The sequence below is a fragment of the Pleurodeles waltl genome, chromosome 8 (assembly GCF_031143425.1).
Source record: "Pleurodeles waltl isolate 20211129_DDA chromosome 8, aPleWal1.hap1.20221129, whole genome shotgun sequence".
Classification (NCBI taxonomy): domain Eukaryota; kingdom Metazoa; phylum Chordata; class Amphibia; order Caudata; family Salamandridae; genus Pleurodeles; species Pleurodeles waltl.
In genome coordinates, this window is record NC_090447.1 from 394,772,209 (window position 1) to 394,797,960 (window position 25,752).

Sequence of the window (25,752 nt, forward strand, 5' to 3'; positions counted from 1 at the left end):
ACAGGAATACCTGGGGAAGTGGAGTCCGGTAAGTTACAACACAAAAATGTCACCAAAATGTACCATGTAATGCATGCTCATAGCTCACCTTTACCCACTGTCTTGTTCATGTACCTCACCAACATTCAATACCCAGAGTATCTGAGATATAACACTCTCATTATGTATCAATGTACCCAACATCACAGTTACCAAGCCCCACCCCATATGTACCCCATCAGATATGTCCAAATGGCGTCTGGAAATCTCAAATATCAAAAACACATTTCAAGGACCCATGGTATGTCCCAAAATGAAAATGTATGCTTAAACATAAATGCAGCCTGCGTTCAGGTATGTAAAACACAACAGTTGCCAAGTACTGGGGAATAGTGAGAGTGACCTAACTGCAACTTGCAGGAGGCACTGTTTCAGCAACTCCAACCACCAGCTCAGTGTTCTCTTGTCCAAAGAGCCCTGTTTGTTGACTCACAAATAAACTTCACTCACCTGGGGGGATAACATTTGCATGGTGTGTGTATTAGAGAAATTGACCTGACTGCAACTCCCAGCAAGCCCAGTTTCAGCAACTCCTAACCACTAGCCCAGGGTTCTCTTGTTTAAAGTCCTGTTTGTTAACTCACAAATTAGCTTCACTCAGCTGGGGGGATACCATTGGCCAAGTGTGTATAGTAGAGAGAGTGTCCTGACTGTAAAGGACAATAGGCCCTGGTCCAGTAACTCCAACCACCAGCACTGTGGTCACATGCCCCAGTATATCTGTTAGTCAACTCTCAAATTACGTTTACTCACCAGGGCGATAACATTTGTATAGTGTGTGTAGTAGAGAAAGGGGCCTGACTGCAACTCCCTGAAGGCCCTGTTTCAGCAAATCCAAACACCAGCCCGGTGTTCTCTTGTCCAAAAACCCATGTTTGTTAACTTACAAACACAAAAGAACTTCACTCACCTGAAGGAATAACATTGGTCAAGTGTGTGTAGTAGAGAGAGTGACCTGACTGCAAAGCATGATAGGCTCATTTCCAGAAACTCCAACCACCAGCACAGTGGTCACATGCCCCAGTGCATGTTTGTCAACTCTCAAATGAAGTTTACTCACCTGGGGGCTAGAATTTGTACAGGATATGTAGTAGGGAGAGTGACCTGACTGCAACTCCCATGAGGCACTGTTTTAGCAACTCCAACCACCAACTCATGTGTTCTCTAGTCCCAAGACCCCTGTTTCACAACTCACAAATTAAGTGTACTCACCTGGGAGTAATCAAGCTTAGATCATGCTCAAATCAGAGATGTGCCTGCCTACCTATCTCAATCTCGATTTGGTAACCCAAGATGAAACTATTGAGGACAGGAAGGACAGCTTACCCAGTGTCTGTAACAAGTATTATCCAGGTCTCAAGATACATCACCAAATTGGCAGCAGCAGCAGACACATTGGCACAGCACTGTGCACATGAGCACTCCTGTCACATATGCAACTAAGTCCTGGGTCTGCCTGCATAATACTCAAGAAGGCCTCCATATGGTCAAAGACATATCCTGCCCATCCACTGTGTTAGCTGCACTAAAGGCAATATGTAATTTTCAGGCCATGCTCCCAATTGCAACTGATCTACACATCAGCTACTGATTGAGTCTAAATGAGTTGACATGCTTCATACGGCATGTCAATTCACCCACTACCATGGTTACTTGCCACAACTAGATTAACTACAACTTCACTTTGTACAAGGTCTCTGCTTACTGTAACTCTAAACCATTGGAGGTAGATGTCACAAAACAACCAGTAACAATGTATGTTTTACATCAACAGGTGGATCTGCTTCTTGGCACACAGGGGCTATGGATAGACTGCCATTACACCCCTGGATGAGTCCCTCAGTGATAATGAAACTCCTCGACGTCTGGATGTGGACGATGGTTCTGCCCATCCGGGCAACCTGGTCAGATGGCTACAATGAGTCTCAATGTGCCCGCAATGTCACCTCCCAGCCCTGCTGCTTTAACATCACAGGCAACCACTCACTTTCAAACCTGTACCCCGAGCACAGTGTCTACCATCTCATGCCCCCAGTCCTGGATCTTGGTGTGCAGCACACAACTTCGAACAATGAAGGTCCCAGAACAAGTTGGAAGGGACACCCTGGGGCAAGGGCACATGCCTGTGGAGGTAGGGTGTGTGGGAAGGATGCTGTGGGCCAGCGGAGTGAGGTCACTGGTGCTGCTCTTGGCCAGGACACTATCAGCCATGTCTATCAGGAGTCCGAAGGTATGATGGGCCAGGTATTGACTGAACTTTAGAAAATCAAGCAACTACAGAGGGGCACGCGTAACCACTTCTGTGCCTTGGACGAGATGATCTCGTCCAAGGCTACAGTTCCCCTGTGCCTTGGACGAGATCATCTCGTCCATGGCACAGGGGAACTTGGGGGCGTGCTAGCGCGCCCCCCGTGCACCCCCCTTCCCCCCCCAAGTCGGGGATGGAAGGGGAAGACCTTCCCCTTCCACCCCGACACCCCCCACCCCCCCCTGTGACGTCAGCGCGCGCGCGCGCGCTGATGTGTCACAGGGGCCTCCCTCGTCGCGCTGGAAGCTCTGCTTCCAGCGCGATTGAAAAAGAAATGCAAAAGCATTTCTTTTTCAATCACTTGGGAGGCCCGGAGGGGCTTCAAAGGGAAGGAAAAGTATTTCCTTCCCTTTGAAGTCCCTCCGAGGGTTTCAAAAGCCGGATTGCTTGCAATCCGGCTTTTGAAACCCCACTAGACATCAGGGATTTTTTTTTTTTTCTTAGAAATTGACAAAAGGGAGCGACCCCTTGGGCAAGGGTCGCTCCCAGGGGGGGCATTTTTTTGAAAAGGCCTTTTCTGCCCCCCCTGGGGGCAGAAACCTCTAGGCACCAGGGACCATTTTTTTTTTGTTTCATTTTTTTTTATTGAGGTGGGGAGCGACCCCTTAGGCAAGGGTCGTTCCCCTTGGGGGAAAATTATATTTTGGCCATTTCTGCCCCCCTTGGGGGCAGATTGGCCTATTTTGATGAGGCCAATCTGCCCCCAAGGGGGGTAGAAACCACTAGACACCAGGGATTTTTTTTATTTTTATTGTTATTGACAAAAGGGAGCGACCCCTTGGGCAAGGGTCGCTCCCAGGGGGGCATATTTTCGGGAAGGCCTTTTCTGCCCCCCCTGGGGGCAGATCGGCCTACTATTAGGCCGATCTGCCCCCAGGGGGGGCAGAAACCTCTAGGCACCAGGGACCATTTTTTTTTTTTTTTTTCATTTTTTTTTTTTTGGTGGGGAGCGACCCCTTAGGCAAGGGTCGCTCCCCTTGGGGGAAAATTATATTTTGCCCATTTCTGCCCCCCTTGGGGGCAGATTGGCCTATTTTGATGAGGCCAATCTGCCCCCAAGGGGGGTAGAAACCACTAGACACCAGGGAGTTTTTTCTTTGCGTGAATTTCACGCAAAGGGAGCGACCACTTAGGCAAGGGTCGCTCCCTGGGGGGGAGGGCAATTTATTTTAGGCCGATCTGCCCCCAGGGGGGGAAGAAACCTCTAGGCGCCAGGGCAAAAATTTTTTTTGTGTTATTTTTTTTTTTCTTTTTTTTTTTTTTAGAGATGGGGAGCGACCCATCAGGCAAGGGTCGCTCCCCTGGGGGGCAAATTGTATTTAGACCATTTCTGCCCCCCTGGGGGCAGATTGGCCGATTTTAGGTCAATCTGCCCCCAAGGGGGCAGAAACCACTAGGCACCGGGGATTTGTTTTTTGGCGCCAATGTCACGCAGGGGGAGCGACCCCGTAGGCAAGGGTCGCTCCCGGGGGGGGGGTGGGGGTTGGGGGGGCAAATTTATTTTAGGCCATTTCTGCCCCCCCGGGGGACAGATCGGCCTATTATTAGGCCGAACTGCCCCCGGGGGGGGGGCAGAACACTCTAGGCGCCAGGGCAATTTTTTTTTTGTGTTTTTTTTTTTTTGTTGTTTCTTTTTTTAGAGATGGGGAGCGACCCATCAGGCAAGGGTCGCTCCCCTGGGGGGGCAAATTGTATTTAGACCATTTCTGCCCCCCTGGGGGCAGATTGGCCAATTTTAGGTCAATCTGCCACCAAGGGGGCAGAAACCACTAGGCACCGGGGATTTGTTTTTTGGCGCCAATGTCACGCAGGGGGAGCGACCCCATAGGCAAGGGTCGCTCCCGGGGGGGGGGGGTGGGGGTTGGGGGGGCAAATTTATTTTAGGCCATTTCTGCCCCCCCGGGGGACAGATCGGCCTATTATTAGGCCGAACTGCCCCCGGGGGGGGGGCAGAACACTCTAGGCGCCAGGGCAATTTTTCTTTTGTGTTTTTTTTTTTTTGTTGTTTCTTTTTTTAGAGATGGGGAGCGACCCATCAGGCAAGGGTCGCTCCCCTGGGGGGGCAAATTGTATTTAGACCATTTCTGCCCCCCTGGGGGCAGATTGGCCAATTTTAGGTCAATCTGCCCCCAAGGGGGCAGAAATCACTAGGCACCGGGGATTTGTTTTTTGGCGCCAATGTCACGCAGGGGGAGCGACCCCGTAGGCAAGGGTCGCTCCCGGGGGGGGGTGGGGGTTGGGGGGGCAAATTTATTTTAGGCCATTTCTGCCCCCCCGGGGGAATGATCGGCCTATTATTAGGCCGAACTGCCCCCGGGGGGGGGGCAGAACACTCTAGGCGCCAGGGCAATTTTTCTTTTGTGTTTTTTTTTTTTTGTTGTTTCTTTTTTTAGAGATGGGGAGCGACCCATCAGGCAAAAGTCGCTCCCCTGGGGGACAAATTGTATTTAGGCCATTTCTGCCCCCCTTGGGGGCAGATTGGCTGAGTTTAGGTCAACCTGCCCCCAAGGGGGCAGAAACCACTAGGCACCGGGGATTTGTTTTTTGGTGCCAATGTCACGCAGGGGGAGCGACCCCGTAGGCAAGGGTCGCTCCCGGCGGGGGAGGGTGGGGGTTGGGGGGGCAAATTTATTTTAGGGCATTTCTGCCCCCCCCCCTGGGGCCGGCTGAGCTACAGGCCAAACACCACAGGTAGGCACCTTGCAAAAAACACCTCTGTTTTCTGTGAAAAAATATGTTGTGTCCACGTTGTGTTTTGGGCCATTTCCTTTTGTGGGCGCTAGGCCTACCCACAGAAGTGATGTACCATTTTTATCGAGAGACTTAGGGGAACGCTGGGTGGAAGGAAATTTGTGGCTCCTCTCAGATTCCAGAACTTTCTGTCACCGAAATGAGAGGAAAAAGTGTTTTTTGGGCAAAATTTTGATGTTTGCAAAGGATTCTGGGTAACATAACCTGGTCAGAGCCCCGCAAGTCACCCCATCTTGGATTCCCCTTGGTTTCTAGTTTTCAAAAATGCACTGGTTTGCTAGGTTTCCTCAGGTGTCGGCTGAGCTAAAGGCCAAAATCCACAGGTAGGCACTGCTTTTTATAAAAAAATGTGATGTGTCCACGTTGTGTTTTGGGCCCTTTCCTTTCGTGGGCGCTAGTCCTACCCACACAAGTGAGGTATCATTTTTATCGGGAGACGTGGGGGAACGCTGGGTGGAAGGAAATTTGTGTCTCCTCTCAGATTCCAGAACTTTCTGCCACAGAAATGTGAGGAACATGTGTTTTTTAGCCAAATTTTGAGGTTTGCAAAGGATTCTGGGTAACAGAACCTGGTCCGAGCCACACAAGTCACCCCTCCTTGGATTCCCCTAGGTCTCTAGTTTTCAGAAATGCACAGGTTTGGTAGGTTTCCCTAGGTGGCGGCTGAGCTAGAGGCCAAAATCTACAGGTAGTCACTTTGCTAAAAACAGCTCTGTTTTCTGTGATATGTCCACGTTGTGTTTTGGGGCATATCCTGTCGCGGGCGCTAGGCCTACCCACACAAGTGAGGTATAATTTTTATCGGGAGACGTGGGGGAACGCTGGGTGGAAGGAAATTTGTGTCTCCTCTCAGATTCCAGAACTTTCTGCCACAGAAATGTGAGGAACATGTGTTTTTTAGGCAAATTTTGAGGTTTGCAAAGGATTCTGGGTAACAGAACCTGGTCCGAGCCACACAAGTCACCCCTCCTTGGATTCCCCTAGGTCTCTAGTTTTCAGAAATGCACAGGTTTGGTAGGTTTCCCTAGGTGGCGGCTGAGCTAGAGGCCAAAATCTACAGGTAGTCACTTTGCTAAAAACAGCTCTGTTTTCTGTGATATGTCCATGTTGTGTTTTGGGGCATATCCTGTCGCGGGCGCTAGGCCTACCCACACAAGTGAGGTATCATTTTTATCGGGAGACGTGGGGGAACGCTGGGTGGAAGGAAATTTGTGTCTCCTCTCAGATTCCAGAACTTTCTGCCACAGAAATGTGAGGAACATTTGTTTTTTAGCCAAATTTTGAGGTTTGCAAAGGATTCTGGGTAACAGAACCTGGTCCGAGCCACACAAGTCACCCCTCCTTGGATTCCCCTAGGTCTCTAGTTTTCAGAAATGCACAGGTTTGGTAGGTTTCCCTAGGTGGCGGCTGAGCTAGAGGCCAAAATCTACAGGTAGTCACTTTGCTAAAAACAGCTCTGTTTTCTGTGATATGTCCACGTTGTGTTTTGGGGCATATCCTGTCGCGGGCGCTAGGCCTACCCACACAAGTGAGGTATCATTTTTATCGGGAGACGTGGGGGAACGCTGGGTGTAAGGAAATTTGTGGCTCCTCTCAGATTCCAGAACTTTCTGCCACAGAAATGTGAGGAACATGTGTTTTTTTAGCCAAATTTTGAGGTTTGCAAAGGATTCTGGGTAACAGAACCTGGTCCGAGCCACACAAGTCACCCCTCCTTGGATTCCCCTAGGTCTCTAGTTTTCAGAAATGCATAGGTTTGGTAGGTTTCCCTAGGTGGCGGCTGAGCTAGAGGCCAAAATCTACAGGTAGTCACTTTGCTAAAAACAGCTCTGTTTTCTGTGATATGTCCAGGTTGTGTTTTGGGGCATATCCTGTCGCGGGCGCTAGGCCTACCCACACAAGTGAGGTATCATTTTTATCGGGAGACGTGGGGGAACGCTGGGTGGAAGGAAATTTGTGGCTCCTCTCAGATTCCAGAACTTTCTGCCACAGAAATGTGAGGAACATGTGTTTTTTTAGCCAAATTTTGAGGTTTGCAAAGGATTCTGGGTAACCGAACCTGGTCCGAGCCACACAAGTCACCCCTCCTTGGATTCCCCTAGGTCTCTAGTTTTCAGAAATGCACAGGTTTGGTAGGTTTCCCTAGGTGGCGGCTGAGCTAGAGGCCAAAATCTACAGGTAGTCACTTTGCTAAAAACAGCTCTGTTTTCTGTGATGTGTCCATGTTGTGTTTTGGGGCATATCCTGTCGCGGGCGCTAGGCCTACCCACACAAGTGAGGTATCATTTTTATCGGGAGACGTGGGGGAACGCTGGGTGGAAGGAAATTTGTGGCTCCTCTCAGATTCCAGAACTTTCTGCCACAGAAATGTGAGGAACATGTGTTTTTTTAGCCAAATTTTGAGGTTTGCAAAGGATTCTGTGTAACCGAACCTGGTCCGAGCCACACAAGTCACCCCTCCTTGGATTCCCCTAGGTCTCTAGTTTTCAGAAATGCACAGGTGTGGTAGGTTTCCCTAGGTGGCGGCTGAGCTAGAGGCCAAAATCTACAGGTAGTCACTTTGCTAAAAACAGCTCTGTTTTCTGTGATGTGTCCAGGTTGTGTTTTGGGGCATATCCTGTCGCGGGCGCTAGGCCTACCCACACAAGTGAGGTATAATTTTTATCGGGAGACGTGGGGGAATGCTGGGTGGAAGAAAATTTGTCGCTCCTCTCAGATTCCAGAACTTTCTGCCACAGAAATGTGAGGAACATGTGTTTTTTTAGCCAAATTTTGAGGTTTGCAAAGGATTCTGGGTAACAGAACCTGGTCCGAGCCACACAAGTCACCCCTCCTTGGATTCCCCTAGGTCTCTAGTTTTCAGAAATGCACAGGTTTGGTAGGTTTCCCTAGGTGGCGGCTGAGCTAGAGGCCAAAATCTACAGGTAGTCACTTTGCTAAAAACAGCTCTGTTTTCTGTGATGTGTCCACGTTGTGTTTTGGGGCATATCCTGTCGCGGGCGCTAGGCCTACCCAAACAAGTGAGGTATCATTTTTATCGGGAGACTTGGGGGAACATAGAATAGCAAAACAAGTGTTATTGCCCCTTGTCTTTCTCTACATTTATTCCTTCCAAATATAGGGGTGTGTGTAAAAAAGACATCTATTTGAGAAATTCCATGTAATTCACGTGCTACTATGGTCACCCCGGAATTCAGAGATGTGCAAATAACCACTGCTCCTCAACACCTTATCTTGTGCCCTTTTTGGAAATGCAAAGGTTTTCTTGATAGCTATTTTTTACTCCTTATATTTCAGCAAATGAATTACTGTATACCCGGTATAGAATGAAAACGCACTGCAGGGTGCAGCTCATTTGTTGGCTCTGGGTTCCTCGGGTTCTTGATGAACCTACAAACCCTATATATCCCCGCAACCAGAGGAGTCCAGCAGACGTAACGGTATATTGCTTTCGATAATCTGACATTGCAGGGAAAAGTTACAAAGTAAAAAGTAGAGAAAAATTGATGTTTTTTTCACCTCAATTTCAATATTTTTCTTTTTCAGCTGTTATTTTCTGTAGGAAACCCTTGTAGGATCTACACAAATGACCCCTTGCTGAATTCAGAATTGTGTCTACTTTTCAGAAATGTTTAGGTTTCTGGGATCCAGCATTGGTTTCATGACCATTCCTGTCACTGACTGGAAGGAGGCTGAAAGCACAAAAAATTGCACAAATGGGGTATGCCCCAGTAAAATGCCAAAATTGTGTTGAAAAATTGGGTTTTCGGATTCAAGTCTGCCTGTTCCTGAAAGCTGGGAAGCTGCTGAGTTTAGCACCGCAAACCCTTTGTTGATGCCATTTTCAGGGGAAAAACCACAAGCCTTCTTCTGCAGCCCCTTTTTCCAATTTTTTTGAAAAAAATGAAATTTTCACTGTATTTTGGCCAATTTCTTGGCCTCCTTCAGGGGAACCCACAAAGTCTGGGTACCTTTAGAATCCCTAGGATGTTGGAAAAAAAGGACGCAAATTTGGCTTGGTTAGCTTATGTGGACAAAAAGTTATGAGGGCCTAAGCGCGAACTGCCCCAAATAGGCAAAAAAAGGCCTGGCACAGGAGGGGGAAAAGGCCTGGCAGCGAAGGGGATAAAGGACATGCGGGAACGGATGGAGACCAACAATACTAACATGGCCTCCCTAACAGGGGTGTTGAGGGACATACATACCACCTTGAGCAGGACTTTTCAACACCAGTCTACCCCTCCCTTTGGCCAATCAACAGCTGGCCCAGCAACATCTGTGACAGCTACTGGAAGGGAGGCCCTGCCAGAGGAACAGCAAGGCCCAAACAGCCCTGCCTCTGTAGCAGCAGACTCCCCTTACATGCAAGCGGGGACATCCAGCAAAGAATCCAGGAGGTGCAGATGGTAAGACACCCACCGCTAACCCTCTTCCTTAAAGAAATCCTTTGTGTGTTACACATTCACTCTGGTCTTCTCCTGAACCATATACCATTTCCAATGGGAGGAGTACTCTGGACTTTGTAATCCCAATGGCATCTACTCTAATGATTTCATTCACCATGACTGGCCTCTTCACTTTTGAATTTTTGTTGAGTCATTTTACATGTATTTTTTGTTAGTCATAGCTGGACATTAAAATCACCCTTCACTGACTGTTTGTCTGCTGATTTTGATTTCATATTTAACCATGTAGATATGTCAGAGCATGTGAACCATACAATGATGATCCACGCTACGTGTTCAAGATGGGATATGTTGCATTTATACAGTGTCCAGATCAGGATTAAACCCCTCCCACACAAACACATAAATGCAAGTGTCTGCTCAAACTAAAAATGTTATTACAGAGTTTAGCGTATAGGCTGTCAATCTGTTAGGACTACTGGAAATCAAAATGATTGACTCATACTGAGTAAATGAACATGTTGACAGGTAAAGACCTCCAGACCACTGGAGGAAGGGATTTGTCAGACATTGTCCTGTAGAAAAAGCAAACATTGATGTGGTTGATGTCAGCAGCTTGAGCCTTATCACATACCACACCAAAGTAGTTCAACATCACATAATCCAAGGTACAGTGAAATAGTCCCTGATCACAATGCAATCATGCATTTGGTGGTATGACACACACACATATGTCAGTGTTGTGGCACAGCCACTGTGGCCTACAATGATGAAACACATCTACAGGTAAATACGGGTCATACAAAAAGAGTGTTTAGCCAATGTGAACGAAACATTACTTGGTTGTAAGCTAGCACTATATATGTCATGCCCACATGATCATTGATGATACATCGGGCCCAGCACAGCACACAAAACAAGTCCAATGGGCACTTCTGGTCTTCCACCCAAACACTGTGGAAGCTGTCTTGGCACAGGTCTCATATACCCAAACTGTGTGACCTACATTAATTGGAACAATCCATGTCCACTTTGTATGTCTGAACAGCATCACATACCTGTCAATGTCACAACTCTGAAGTGCCCACTTGAGGATGTCATGGTGATGGTACCTGTACAACAAACAAAACAAGGATTATAGTCTTGAAACCATACATATGACACTAGTCATATAACAAGCATCTGGAAAATAAAGTACATTGAAAGGAATCTGATACAAGCAAAGCAACATCATCAAGGTGGGGACATTTCAAAAGCTGTCTCATTCAGCAGCCTTTAGCTGATTATTGCAGAGTGTTAGCTCCCTAGCCATTTCCAAAACACTCAATTCAAATTTTTCTCACAACTACAGTTCACTGTACAGTCACAATCATGACATCACAAGTCAGACTTCCACTTATGAGAAGTTGCTGTGGATGAAATCTTCTTGCAAGTCAGCTCCTTCCTCTTCACCACTACCATTGGCATTTCAGGATTCTTACCCGGGGCACTGCAGGCCTGCCCTCCTCTGGGATGTATGGGATATTTTCTCTGTAGGGTGTTCTTGTTGAGAATGTAGCATGCCACAGTGATCTGACACACTTTCCTGGGTGAATAGAGGAGTGCTCCCTGAGACCTGTCCAGATACCTAAATCTAGCCTTCAGGAGCCCAAAAGCCCACTTCACTGCCTGCTGTGTTCTTCCATGGGCCTCCTTGAAGCAGACTTCCCCTGGCCAAGTTGGATTCCACAGTGGAGACAACAACCAAGGACGGTTTGGATATGCTGAGTATCCTGGTAAGGAGTGGGGCATGATTGTAACACCTTACATTGCTCACACACAATCAGGACAGACGTGACTTACCAACCAGCCAGGCACTTTCTGGCTTCACTTGTGATATCAGCTGAAGTATGGTGCTGTTCCGCATTATGAAGGAATCATGTGCTGATCCAGGATAACGGGCAAACACATTTGAGATGTGGAGATTTGCCAAACAGACAACTTGCACGTTAATAGAGAGGAAGTTCTTTCTGTTGCGATAGACTTGTTCGTTGGCCTGTGGTGTCACCAAGCCAACATGTGTGCCATTGATGGCCCCCACTACTTGTGGAAGGCGGGCAAAACAATAAAAATCAGCCTTCCATTGGCTAGATCCTCACACCGAGGAAACCTGATATAGCTGTCAATGTGTTTCAACATTGCTGAGAGGAAATCCTTGAACAGACTGAACATAGGTTGGAACATATCAGCATTTGGGCCACTGTATGTTGGAATGGCCCATGTGTCCACGAAGTTCAATATTAACATAACTTCTAAAAACGGGTGGATTACTGTTAACTGGCATCCGGTCTGGCTCCAACTGATGGTATAAGTCCATTATTGCTTGCCTATCCAGGCATTTTCACTGAATTACATGCCATTGCTCTATGGTCTGAAGGTCTGGCAGTAGACAGTAAACAGGAGGTTTTCTCATCCTCCTTCTCCCAGGGTACCTATGTGTGACAAGACATGATTTGTAACATTAGTCAGTGTGTCCACAGCAACATACATGATGCATGGCAATAATATCATGTGGCAAAGATTTCCGACTGGAAAGACATGACGTCCAGTACACATCCCAACTGGCAACTACACACTGGTCACATGTGACCCCCATGGTTGTCAACACATGTGTCCATAGCATGGATTTGGTTGAAACTCAACTATCTGCTACACAATTGCCCCTCAAAATGTGACTTTATTTTCCAACTGCCAAAAAGACCATTGGTGATGGTGGACCGTGCACCACCTTCAAATGGCATCTGTGCCGTGCAACACATTACACTTGTGGTTGACCAGTATAACCTACATGACAAAACAGAATAAGGATTTTTGTGATGCTACAACACATTTATTATAGATGTGACACAGTTTATAAAGCCATATACAGTATTTCAGGCTGCCAAAATGGCGGATGCCTGACCTACTCCACTGGACATTAGGAGCCCCATGCGATCACCGGCTAAAGTCATCTGGGCGGTAGGTGGTTCCAACTGCGGAAGACACTGCCATAGACTAATGTTGTTGCCTATGGCAGTCGTGGCCCAATGGCCGTGTCTGTCAGCGGTGATGATCGCATAGGTGGCAGACATGACGGCCATGTTGCGCAAATTCATTTGCTTGACTCCTGGCACTGCTGCCAGCAACACCTCCACTACTTGAGCTGCTGTATGCTGCCTCTGAGAGCAATCATGCCATATCCAGCAGGTGATAGGGCCCCTGCCTTTTCTCCAAAGGAGCTGGAGAGGCCTCTTAATGAGGTCCTTGCTTCGTATGGACAGCTCTATGGCTCGTCAGAGGAAGAGGTGAGTACCTCATGTGCACAATTGACTGTGTTCATCGCCATGCTTTCCCTCCTCACGGGATACTATGTTCCCCTGTGTGCCAGTTAGATTTCCTGTGTGTCCGTTGTTGCAGTTTGTGTGGCATTATTGGAATGTACATTGTGCAGATATTGGTGGCCAGTAGTATATGTTCATGAGCATTGTTCATAAGCAAGGGAACTTTACTGTCAACCAATGACATATCTTTCCTCGTAAATGTTGGACAACATGCAAGTGCATGACAATAGGAGCTGTGTATGCATCTTGTCTGAGTCATTTGAGGGTCTTGTAAGCAATGTGTATGGTGCCACATATCTTTTAACCCACATCTGGCCTTGCAAAACTGTTGTTTGGATGGCATATCATGACTCACTCTGGTCTTCAGGTTGCCACACAAATCACATGCCACATTGCTGTTGGTCACATGTAGTACTGTCATGCAAGAAAGTGATAGAAATGTGAGTGTTGTGCAGGTCCTGTATGGTCAACCTGCAGAGCACATGGCCTGTCACACATATCTCCCAGTATAGGACCTAGTCCAGTATTTGGGAGAGTCACTATGGCTAAACACCTGTGACACTGCGCCCACTCCCTGTCTGTCAGCACATCCTGTCATGTGGACAATATGAGGCTCTAGTGGCAACATTTTCTCTGAATGCCTCGGCCCATTGACTAGATTAGGAATGGGTACAAATGCATGTCGCAAAAGTAGTCCGTACGTGCATTTTGAATCATTACAATGTAACTTTGACTAATGACAGGTCCCTTACTCCCACAGCTCTGTTGTCACCTTCACATAAGTCATAATTGTCCTGTACACGCTTATTGCATGAATGGCAGTCCCACAGTGCGGACAGTGTGTTGATTCCTGAGAGGCAATGGAAATGTGAGTCAGTAGCCTGGTAACATAGCAGAAATTTTACATTGCATACCTTCGTATGTTGGGTGACATCTGTGTAGATTAGACACATATGTCCAAAGGAGTGTTCTGTGGAACAGATACTTAACCACAGAACCCCCCTCCCGAAGTGGCATGAGTCTAGATTTGATACACCATATGTCCATACATGCACAGGGAAGACACATTCTGTACCCACTATGCAAGCCTATTCATTGTCAATCAAGTGTAATGGTGAAGTGTGTACTACGGACGTTGCTTGTAGGGGCTCTATGCATTGAATCAATCTTGCAGAGTGTGACTGTGTTAGTCCATTCAGGCCTAACGGGTTTACCCTTCAGAAGCCACATATGTGCTTAGTGTTTCATCGTGGTCACATCACAGTACATGTTGCTGGAGCATGGGCTAACTGATGTGAGTAGGCTTGCTTAGCCATTGTAGGCCATAAGCAAGGTAGTGGATCAGTCTGCTGATGGATACAGACACCTGTAGTCATGTCCCTGTACTAATTGGCTTGGTGTTTCTGACATGTGTGTGACCCAACCATTTGTGCCAAAACTTATGATTGTAATCGCTTGAGTTGTCTCTTGCTTCTATATAGGTAAGCGCCCATCAGAAGAAGGAGATATGGAAATCCATCGCCCGAAAGGTTTGGACCCCGACCCTGGGGGTCAACAGCTGACAGATCACTCACTGTCTCAAGAGATGGGAGGACCTGAGACACTGGGTCCATAAGGTTGCGGAGGACCAGCTGGGGCTGTCCTCCCAAAGTGGGCAGGGCCCACGTCCGACCATGACCCCCCAATGGGCAGCATTCTGGCTGTGGCGCACCCAGACGTTGATAAGCATTTGAGTGGAGCACAGCAGCCACAAGGGGATGAGTACAGGGCATATTCCTGCCAGTAACCTTGCCAAGTTAGTGTGTTAGATTCCGACATCTTCCCCAGATGATAAGGGATGAGCCATGTGAGACACAAATAGATGAGTAACTGTTGTGTAGATGTGGCATGTGGTGCTTACTGATGTGCCTTACCTATTACCTCCGAGACCTAGGACACAACTGTCTACAATCCACAAACAATTTGCTCTCCAGGGACAACACATGGTTGTGTACATTGATCAATCAAGTAATGTATGTTGTGGTGGGTGTAAATTCTATGCTGTAGACCACTACTCCTCAGTCTTACAGGCCAAAGGAAAGGACGTCATAGATCACTGTCCTTAGCCTTGTATCTGGTCAAATGTGTATAGTGGCATCTGCTTCCCAGAGGCTACTTGTCTCCAGCGTGTGACTAGTGCTCACAACTCACTACTGTCTGTAATGTGAAGATGGCCATCATACATGTGACAGAGCACACATTGTTATTTAAGTCAGCTACAGATCAATACTTTCCCTTCGTAAATGGGAAATGTTCATTGACATGATTTGTGTGCCATGACGGTTGCCAACATTCCTTGTACCTACATGTTAGCATGTGTCCCTTTCTATTTTGACCCATAACCTCACCCATCTTTGTATGTCATTTTTCATGTACATCTGCAGTAACAATGAGGGACAAGGTGTGTATGACTAGATTTGTTTAGCAACAATATGCATTTCCATGCAATTGCCTTGGCATCATGTGGAACAGTGCAATGCACATGTGTAATGGGTAGGGTTTGTAACCTGACTGTTGGCATACATCATGGAGTGACTTGCAGTTATTTTGGAATCATATGTGTTTGGATACACCCATTCATTCACAAGCCATCTGGATTTGTAGGACCAAAGGGAGACAGTGATGTAACTTCCCATTGGGCAACATGTTGAGAGCCTTCTATTAGTACTTCTGTGCCTCTCTAACATACAGAGGACTTATGGTGTTTACTGATGCAATCAGACTATTTCATTGTAAGGGGTGCCAGACATTAGTGGTGATTTCGCTAGGGCTTGCTGGTTCATTGTGTTGTGGATTTGAGGGAAATAGTTCCCTGACATTTAGCACATTTTTATGCACTCTGTCAAATGTGTAGCATATATGAGCAACATTAGTACTACCTCCATGACTCCAATTAGACAAATCTGACATGGGGAAGTGTACATTTTTGATATGTTTCCAGTGTGATGTGAGTATTTCCATGTCACCTTCTCCAGGCTACTGTACTGTTGTCAGCAACATCACAGGTTTTATAAGCATCATTTCTTATTGTTGTGTGATTGTGTATGTGACAAATAGATGTCTGCATGACCTTGTGTGGGATCAGTGGGAATGAAGTTGGCATTGGACTACTATTGTATGATAACAGGAAACAGAGGTATGCTCCATGAGGTAAAGCATTGAAGGTGATGTTGTCTCCTACGTGTTCAACAATTACTGTGTTTGCACAACTTCAGCCATGCAATTGTAGCTGCCAGAGATTCAGATTTTCCTGTGGGCAACTGTTCACAGCTCAGATGACATGCATGCGTATGATATGATACATGTAGGAGCCACTTTGATGCATTTTGCTGTTGTGGCCTAGTTGACAGGAAACATCCCGAACCACTACTCCGGAAGAACGAAGCCATGAACAATTAAAGTGGAACAACACTTTTGTTAACCACGACTTTGTTTATCTATGCCTTAGAAAAGCATGTGCTGAACAACGCACATGCGTGGTTAAGGCACAGAAGAAGGGAGTCGGCTTAGGAGGATGACGCGGACTGGGGCCTTTTTAGGGTTGGGGTAATCTTAGTTTTTAGGTGCGGGGTTGGAGTAGTTTAGGTTTTAGAAGGGGTGGGGGTTGTGGTAGATTTAGGGGCGGGGTGGGGGGTCAGGGTATTTTTAGTTTTTAGGGGTGGGTGGTGGTCGGGCTAGTTTAGGTTGCAGATGGGGTGGGGGGTTGCGGTAGCCAGGTAAATGGGGCTGGGGCAGGGTTGGTAGTACTTTTAGTTTTTTAAGGGCAGGGGTCAGGCTAGTTTTAGGAGCGGGTGGGGTTTTGTGTAATTTTAGTTTTTATGGGTAGTTTTAGGGGTGGGGGTCAGGGTAGTTTAGGTTTTAGGGGAGTGGGAGGTCACAGTAGTTTTAGGGGTAGAAGGTCGGGGTATTTTTAGTTTTTAGGGGTAGTTTTTGGGGAAGGGTTGGGGGTCCGGGTAGTTTAGGTGGGTGGGGGTGTGGTAGTTTTGGGGGCGGGGTGGGGGTCTGGGTATTTTTAGCTTTTAGGGGTGGGGTGGGGGCTCGGGGTAGTTTAGGTTTTAGGGGGTGGGGGGTTGCAGTAGTTTTAGGGGCAGGGTGGGGAGTCAGGGTATTTTTCATTTTTAGGGGTGGAGGTATGGGGGTCAGGGTAGTTTAGGTTTTAGGTGGTGGGGGTAATTGTAGTTTTAGGGGTGGGGTGGGAGGGTCAGGGTAATTTTAGTTTTTAGGGGCGGGGTAGGGGGTTCAGGGTAGTTTAGATTTTAGGGCGTGGGGGTTGTGATAGTTTTAAAGGCGGGGTGGGGGTCGGGGTAATTGTTGGTTTTAGGGGAGTGAGGGGTCGGGGTAGTTTAGGTTTTAGGGGGTGGGATGTCATGGTAGTTTTATGGGTGGGGTGGGGGTCAGAGTATTTTTAGTTTTTAGGGGAGTGGAGGGTCACAGTAGTTTCAGGGGTAGGTGTAGTTTAAGTTTTAGGGGTCGGGTAGTGGGGTAGGGATAGAATTGCTTTTAGGGGCGGTGGTGAAGGGTTGGGTTAGGACTATTTTAAGGGTGGGGGGGTCACATGCTGGAACCATGCATGCCGTTCATGCATGCCTTTACCAGGAATGCCTTTACAACGAAAAATCGTTGTTAAGGCATTCATTGTAAATGCATTCATGGTAACAACGCAATCTTTGTTGGGGGTCGGGGTATTTTTTGTTTTTAGGGGTAGTTTTAAGAGTGAGGGTAGTTTCGGTTTTAGGGGGTGGGGGTTGGGGTTGTTTTAGGGGCGGGGTCGGGTATTTTTAGTTTCTAGGGGCTGGGTGGGGGTTCGGGTAGTTTAGGTTTTAAGGGGATGGTGGGTTGTGATAGTTTTAGGGGTGGGGTGGGGGGTCAGGGTCATTTTAAATTTTTAGGGGTAGTTTTAGGGGCAGGGTTGGGGGTTTGGGTAGTTTAGGTTTTGGGGGGTCGGGGTAGTTTAGGTTTTAGGGAGGGTGGGGGGTCGTGGTAGTTTTAGGGGCAGGAGTGGGGGTTCGGGGTGTCTTTAGTTTTTAGGGGGGTGGAGGGTTGCAGTAGTTTTAGGGGTGGGTAGTTTACGTTTTAGGGGTGGGGGTCAGGGTAGTAGAGTAGAATTGTTTTTAGGTACATGGGTGAAGGGTTGGGGTACGACTGTTTTAGGAGTGGGGGGGTTGCATGTTGGAACCACGCATGCCATTCATGCATGACTTTATCAGGAATGCCTTTACAACAAAAAATTGTTGTTAAGGCATTTGTGGTAAAGGTATTCGTGGTAACAACATAGTCATTGTTCTGACTGTGTTGTTTAGGCATGCGTGGCTCCAGCATTCTTGGTTCGACTTATATTTCTACTTGACATCATGGTAATGTTTGCTAATCACAGCTGTTTTTCAAGTGTGTTGAGAAACATGTGGTGACCCTCTTCCTCTTTTCATTTGCAGCATCATCCCAGGCAAGCGAAGGAGACAGGACACAACCAAGTGGGAAAGCATCTGGCCACACTACTTTCGATCATAGCACTACCGACACCGAGAGACCCAGTGGCCAGAAGGGTCAAGGGAGTGCCAGAGAGGAGACAGGGTCAATATGTTTATCATTGGATTCTACCTCCAGTGGCCACTCCCTACTGGCGGTGAACCTATTGGGACCTACTCTTGCACCATCTTTGTCCACCGCCCCCAATTTCATTGCCACTCTCCCTGTTACTCCTCACCCAATTGGCTTGGGCCCACTCACCCAAGAGGACGGGCGTCTACTTTGCTGCAGGCACCTCTGCCTCAATCCCTGTTACCCTTGCTGTCCTGAGTGAGGAGGCTACTGACTTCATGAGGACCATCTCTGTGAGGCAGACTGCCATTTTGAATGCCATCAAGGGGTTAGCCAGCCAACTTCAGCAGACCAATGCTTTCCTGGAAGGCATTCACAGTGCTATATTTGGCCTAGACAGAACTTTTCAGGATCTCGCCTCCTCACTGATGGCAGCCAGTCAACTCCTACATTTCTTCCCCCTCCATCTTCTTCTTCCCAATCCAAGGGGCTGATTTAAGAGCCCTTAGCGCCTCCTTACGCCACATTAGCCTCATTTTTTCCACTTTCATGTGGCCTATTGATGCCAAAATCGCCAAGCCATGTTTACAAAGTGGGGCAATGTATGCATTGCGCCATTGTGTAATCCCTTGTGCCACATTGTGCCTGCACTAGGTATAATGTATGCAAAGAGAGGTGTTCCCTCATTAGGGGGGTGCAAAAATGGCACAAAGAAATCTAAAAGATTTATTTGCATAATTTTTCTGCCATTTTTAATGCCTGCTCAGGGCTGGTGTTAAAAGGGGGCATGCCGGCGCACACATGGTGGCAGTTGGGGGAGCGCTAAGTGGCGCAAGGAAAGTGGTGCTGCATTGGGTGCAGCACCACTTTCCTTAAATCTGCCCCTAAATACCCCATTCTCCTACCTATCCCAAGCACTCAGACACATCTGCATGCACCCAGCTCAACACACGCAAGCAGCACACATCGGCATAAACACCACAAGTCACACTGGCATGCAGGCACTCAACAATACACCCACAAACAAAACAACAGCCACCACGTCATCAGACACCACCACCCCATTGACGCATACCACATCCAGCATACCCAAAGGCACCACCACAACAGCCAGTGGCAAATCCACCACAACCACCATACTTGGAGAAACCAGCACAACACACACACATCCACCACACCCACCATACCTGCAGATACCAGCACAACACACACAGACACATCCACCACATCCAGCATGCCCACAGACACACCCCAACACACACAAACATCCTCTACATCTAGCATCCCTGCAGACACCACATTCAGAATCCACAGACACCACCCCAACAGACACAAAAACATCCATCACCCAGCACCTTCCAGCCCCCAAGACACACAAACTCCACACTCACAAATTCAACAGACACCACCCAAACAGAAGCATGCCTCACACATGCACACACCCACAACTTCTACATCCACATACCAGACAACTCCTTCAACCTCAAAATCCCCAAACCCTTCTGTTGACTGTCCCTGTGTTACAAAGGAAAGTTTACTTTTCGATCCTGAGCTTTCCCCTGTTACCTCCAAACCCCCAAACCCAAGAGGCCCCCACCCACATCCCAAGCCATCCTTCCTCATCGAAGTCCTACCCTGTCACACCTGCTCCCACAGCAAGTACCCCTCCCCTACAAGAAGAAGCCCACCACTCCAAAGAAACAGTCTACCCCTCCCAAACCCAAACCAACCCATCCAAAATCAAATCTGATGCTACCCCACCCAAGGATGATCCCTGAGGTGCCTATCTGCCCACTTGATGCCCCTTTCTGTGGAGGTTCCCTAACAATAATAGGAGTCAAGTGTGGGCAGAGTACTATGCAGAAACGTTCAAATGGACTGCCCAACGGCCTTTGATTCTCATTATTCTGGATTGAATAAACCCAAGTTGTTGTTTTGTTGTGCACACCTTTGTCCTACAATTCCTTTTCAACCTTTATGTTGTTCCTGGGTAACTTGCGTTGTATGCCTACAGTTATGTGTGTGTCACCCTATTTGCTGATTCATTTGCTGTTGTTTGCAAAATCTTAATTTGTGGGCAGTGCTTGTGTCCCCCATGACAAAGATAGAAGCAGACCTTATGGATATGTGGGTGTTAATCCAAATGTGGTGTAATTGCAATGTGTTATGTTTGGTATGGTGTGGTTCACTCTACCTGTGCCTTATATCAGAAGATGTGTGCTTTTGTGTAGTGTGTTGGTGCAGTTTCAGTGACCTGCCCAAAGGAGTGTTTAATGGCTGTTAATGTGTCCTTCTTTGTGAATGACTCTGACTCTTGACACAATGACATGTGTAATTGGTGACTGTAGCATGGGCCCCATGTCATGTGGATGAAAGCATGACGATCTGTTGTTAAGGTTAATGACTGTGTACATACCGTTCACTGTGTCCATGGCGGTGTGCAATTTGTGCACCTTTTGATGAGCAGCAACTGCAGCAGGACACGTGTGATGGGCTCCATTATGGCACAGGATGTGTGATGCTCCCTGCAGGTGAGTTGCTTCCTTTATACTCTCCATTTGTGCCAGCTTGGATGCAGTGGTTGGACCGCCACTGTCACTTTAGTGGTGTGAAACATCATAATAAGTCTTGCAGAAACTCTGGGCCTGATTACAACTTTGGAGGAGGTGTTAATCCGTCCCAAATGTGACGGATATACCACCAGCCGTATTACGAGTTCCATAGGATATAATGGACTCGTAATACGGCTGGTGGTATATCCGTCACTTTACCGTCACTTTTGGGACGGATAAACACCTCCTCCAAAGTTGTAATCAAGCCCTCTGTCTCCATCGGGCTGTTTGTCCTGCCTCATCACTGTGGCGGTCTGCAATGCCTGGAGGTGCCGGCAGAGGCATGGCGGTCTTTGCCCAAGATCGGAAGACAGTGGTCCGACAGCCAAGCCAATGGCAGTCGGCCCACTGCCACCGCCATGATGGTGCGCAGAACTGCAAACTCATAATCAGGCCCTTAGCATTCTGCAGCCCAAGACTATCTTTTCTTCCAAAATATTTTTGTCCTTTCTATGCTTTTTGTATTTTGCCTGCATATGTTCCTCCCTACAATGTATTTCCCTGATTCGATTAACTGTAGTGTTAACCTGTGTCCAGTTAAAGATTGTAGACTATGATGAATAAGAATTGACTAATGGCTGTATATTCTCAGCAGCAAATAATAACTGTGCCTCAGATAGTCCTATTGATGTTATGTATTATTCGGCTTGACTGTTTAGTTTTATAAATGTTAGTTTGCCTGAATTTAATTCAATGCCTTCGACAACCTCTGGTAATTATGCATCTTTATCATTTGGTTTTCACACTGTCTTCATGATTTTGAGCTTGTGGGTGTAATACATCTTTTAATTTTCTCCCTCATTGGAGTCTTTTTTCCATGGCCACATTGGTCATGGTGTCTAATTTGTTTAGTTATTGTTGAAATTTTGTTGATAATTCACCACATTACTTACTGGGGAAAAAGGGCTGTCAACCTCGATGAGCATTTGATTACTGCGAAGGATGAAAAATGGTCCCTCGATCAATGGATACCAGTCACTTGTATTTATAAACTAACTCTCATTTTACATAAGGAACAGCTTATTTGCTGTATTGCTGAACAAAGAATATCTCTTTTACTGTTTCTTATTAGCTGTTTTAGGCTGCTAGTATGAGGTTGAGGGTGAAAGAGAGAGGTTGGAGGGAGCAGCAGAAGTAGAAAGAAATGTGAAAGACAAGAACCTAAGAACTACAAGCTAAGGGTAAAGGAAGTGGGAAGATAGCAAATATAAGCAGACACACAAGGAAAAAGGAAGGGAGGAATCATGCTCTCCTAGTGACTAATAAAAGCAAACAATGTAGAAAATGCAAAAGGAAAGACAGATACCTATTATCATTAATCCAGTCAAAAACATCATAACAACAAAATGTTCTAACAGTTGGACAATGAGGAGAATAGTGTGGAATGTCATCAAATCAGAAGCAGGAACTGAAATGGACTAAAAAGCCATTCAATCATCACCACCAGGCAGGCCCTAAGTCGCAATAAGGCCCAGATGTGAGACTGTCAGAAAAAGTGACTAGCAAATGGCTTTTTTTGCCATTCACAATTTGTGAGTCGCTAAAAATGATGTACGCATAAAATTGGACCCAATAATGGAACTCGCTAACGAGTTGCATTGTAAATACTGAATTCGCTATTAGCGAGTTAGCATCCGGTCGCAAATTCGGAATTTGCAACAACAAGGTTTGAAATAGCCTTTTCCACTTCCTAATGCAGAGAAAGGACCCCAAGGACAGGAACTGGTGGCCCAGGAGAAGCATTTAGGGCAGCCAGAGTGCAGTGGATAGTCCTGCAGCACACACAGTCTGTCCACCCAAACCGCGCTTTGCAATGGCCAGTCCCCAGTCTGGGAAGGCAGCAGTGGAAAGACCCAGGAAATTGAAGTTCTCTGAAAGGGATGAATGCTGCAATAATCAATAAGCAGCTATTCGTCCGTGTCTCCATGACTATGCCTGAGTCAGAAAAAAAGAAGATATGGAGGGAAATGCAACAGCGCATCAATGCCCTGGGAGTAGCTGACCATTCCATTGATGAGATCAAGTAGTGCTGGTATGACCTACGCTCTCATTCCAAAAAGAGGGTGGCAACACACCATTGGGACTCCCAGAGAACTGGAGGTGGTCCTTTAAATGTCCCCTACCCTCAACAGTGAAGGCTATGATTGATGCAACCCTTGAGCCTGAGGCAGTGACTGGATTTGGCTCTCGGAAAATGTCTGCCCCTCCACTAACACCACGTAAGCGCAAGACTACTACTATGTCAACATTCATGCCACTAAACCTTGGATCCCCATGCATGCAACACAATCTCGCCCAGAAATATCAGGTTGGTTCATGTAGATAATCAAAAAGTCACACATGTTGCACTATGGGAAATGTATTGAAATGCATAAATAGTGCAGTGACTGATAAACATTTGCTGAATACTGTTGTGGAACCAATGAGATAGTGTTTTACATGGAAATGTTATTCATCTCCCATTTGCCAAAAAGATACACCTGTGGAACTACAGAAATAGGCTGCAGATGAGGGAGAAGGCAAAGACAGAGTGAGGTGCCTGTGAGTCCCCTAAGCACATCACATGGCCAGGTCAGCGCAGCATCCAGCTTCCCACAGCCAGCTGCAGACGAGGTGCAGGATTTTGAACAGTCAGCCACTCCCAGGAGCAATCCAGTCACCCGGGACCAGCAGCAGCACCCCACTCAACTGCCATGTAGGCGCCAGCAGGCCAGGCAGGCATCTTAGTCCTCTGTGGCATCTAACAACCAGACAGTGTATGCGGGCTGGAGGAGGCAATGCTGCAGATTCAGTCCTGTAATATAAACAGATAAGGTTGCTCAACAGGAACATTACACAGGAAGTTTACACCACGACCCACCAGTTGGCTTACAACCAGTCCTGCATAGACTCTAAAATGGATTCCCTTACAGGTGCAATTGGCCAACTGTGCATTGAGCTGGCCGAGGACAAAGGCCTGTAAAGTTGCAGGGAGAGAAGTCGAGGCATCAGGTTGGAGGCCATGACAAGAGCCATAGGGAGGCTTATACAGGATGCAACAAAGCTTTCACAGTGCACCGTGGCCCTGCAGGTTGAGATGGCCCACTACAGTGGTGATGTGTCACGGGGCCTTGCACAGATCACAGCAGCCGAGGAGGCAATGCAGACAGCCTCATTGCCAGTGGAGTTAGTGTTGATGCACTGGACAGTGAGGTATCAAGCCTCCTTAGTGTGTCAGCCTCAGATGCCCATGTGCTGTGAAGGAGTAGCAGCCACCAACCTGCACTTACACATTAAAACACATCCTATGCAGTATGCACCTCTAAGAAATGAGTGCACAGTGACAGGCTGGCATATTATTTACTCCTGTTTCAAGTTTGTGGTGATTTAGCCACACACCATGTGCAACCAAAAATATATGATTTGTCTGATGTACAGGTTGTCCATCAATGTGTTTGTAAGCCCTGCCAGTAAAGGGAGCACGTTTTTAGTATTCAAATTCTTTTGGTGTCATTTTGTGTGAACATTGTGTTAATGGAGTGAAAGGTAATGTCTCGCTATGTGGTCCCTGCCCCTTCTCCCCTCTGCTGCTCTGTTCTCCTCTGGTGCTTAATGAGCAGGTAGACCAAGATCCTCCTCGTCTGATTCCGAATAAGACAGTGCTATTTGTGGGCTTCTCCTGCAGGCAATGTTGTGTAAGATGGTGTATGTTGCTATGATCTCACAGGCAGTTTCTTGTCTGTATTCAAGGCTTCCCCACTCTTTTGGAGGCAACAAAAATAGGATTTCAGGAGTCTTAATGTGCGCTGTATGGTGCGTTGATGTATGGTGTTGCATTGCCTTTCATTTGAGGTTGCTGAAGAGAAGTAGGTTGTGAGAATCCATGGGCGAAAGGCATACGCACTGTCACATGTATAGATGTGCGAACAAACATTTGGTGCAGATTGGGCATGCATTTCAGCATTTACAATATGTTTCAGTACCTCATAAGTACTGTCATCAAGCTCCCCACTTTCCAGTCGTCTATATATTCTGCTGTGCCTGAACATGTAGAAATCATGTGTACTCCCTGGATATTGTGATACAATGTTAGTGATTATGTTCTGGGCATTACAGAACATAATCACCAACATGTATATTGAGGAAATGCATGTTTTTTCCGGTTTCTAAACAGGTATTCAAGATTAGATGGGGTACGTATGGGCACATATGTTCCTTCTATGCATCCTATCACCTGGAGAAAATAGGCAATCAGGTAAAATTGCAATTTTTCCATAAGTATTTCCTCATAATTCCAGGCCATGCATAAGTAGTGGTGCTTTTTGAGGATGATAGCATCAAGGACAGAGCGAAGGAAACGCAAGAGCGCACTTTGCGACACCCCACCTGCAACAGCTACCACATCCTGGTAACTACTCCTGGCTAATAGGTGTAACAAGCATAGGGCCAGACATGAGTGGGAATGGAGTTGCTGCGCAGAGTACTACTTTCTAAGTGTGTCTTTAAGAGGTCAATTAAATGTAAAATCACAGTGCTACTTAGCCTATATTTGTCATATATCTCTTCCTCAGTTTGGTCAAAAATGATTAGCCTAACTCTGAATATCCTCTTTTGTCTCCGTCTGAGCCTCTGCTGAGCAGCCAGTATTTAAATCCTCCTTGCTATCACACAGTGGAGCCATTGAGGACAGTTATGGGGCATTCTGGGCCTGCTTTTATAGT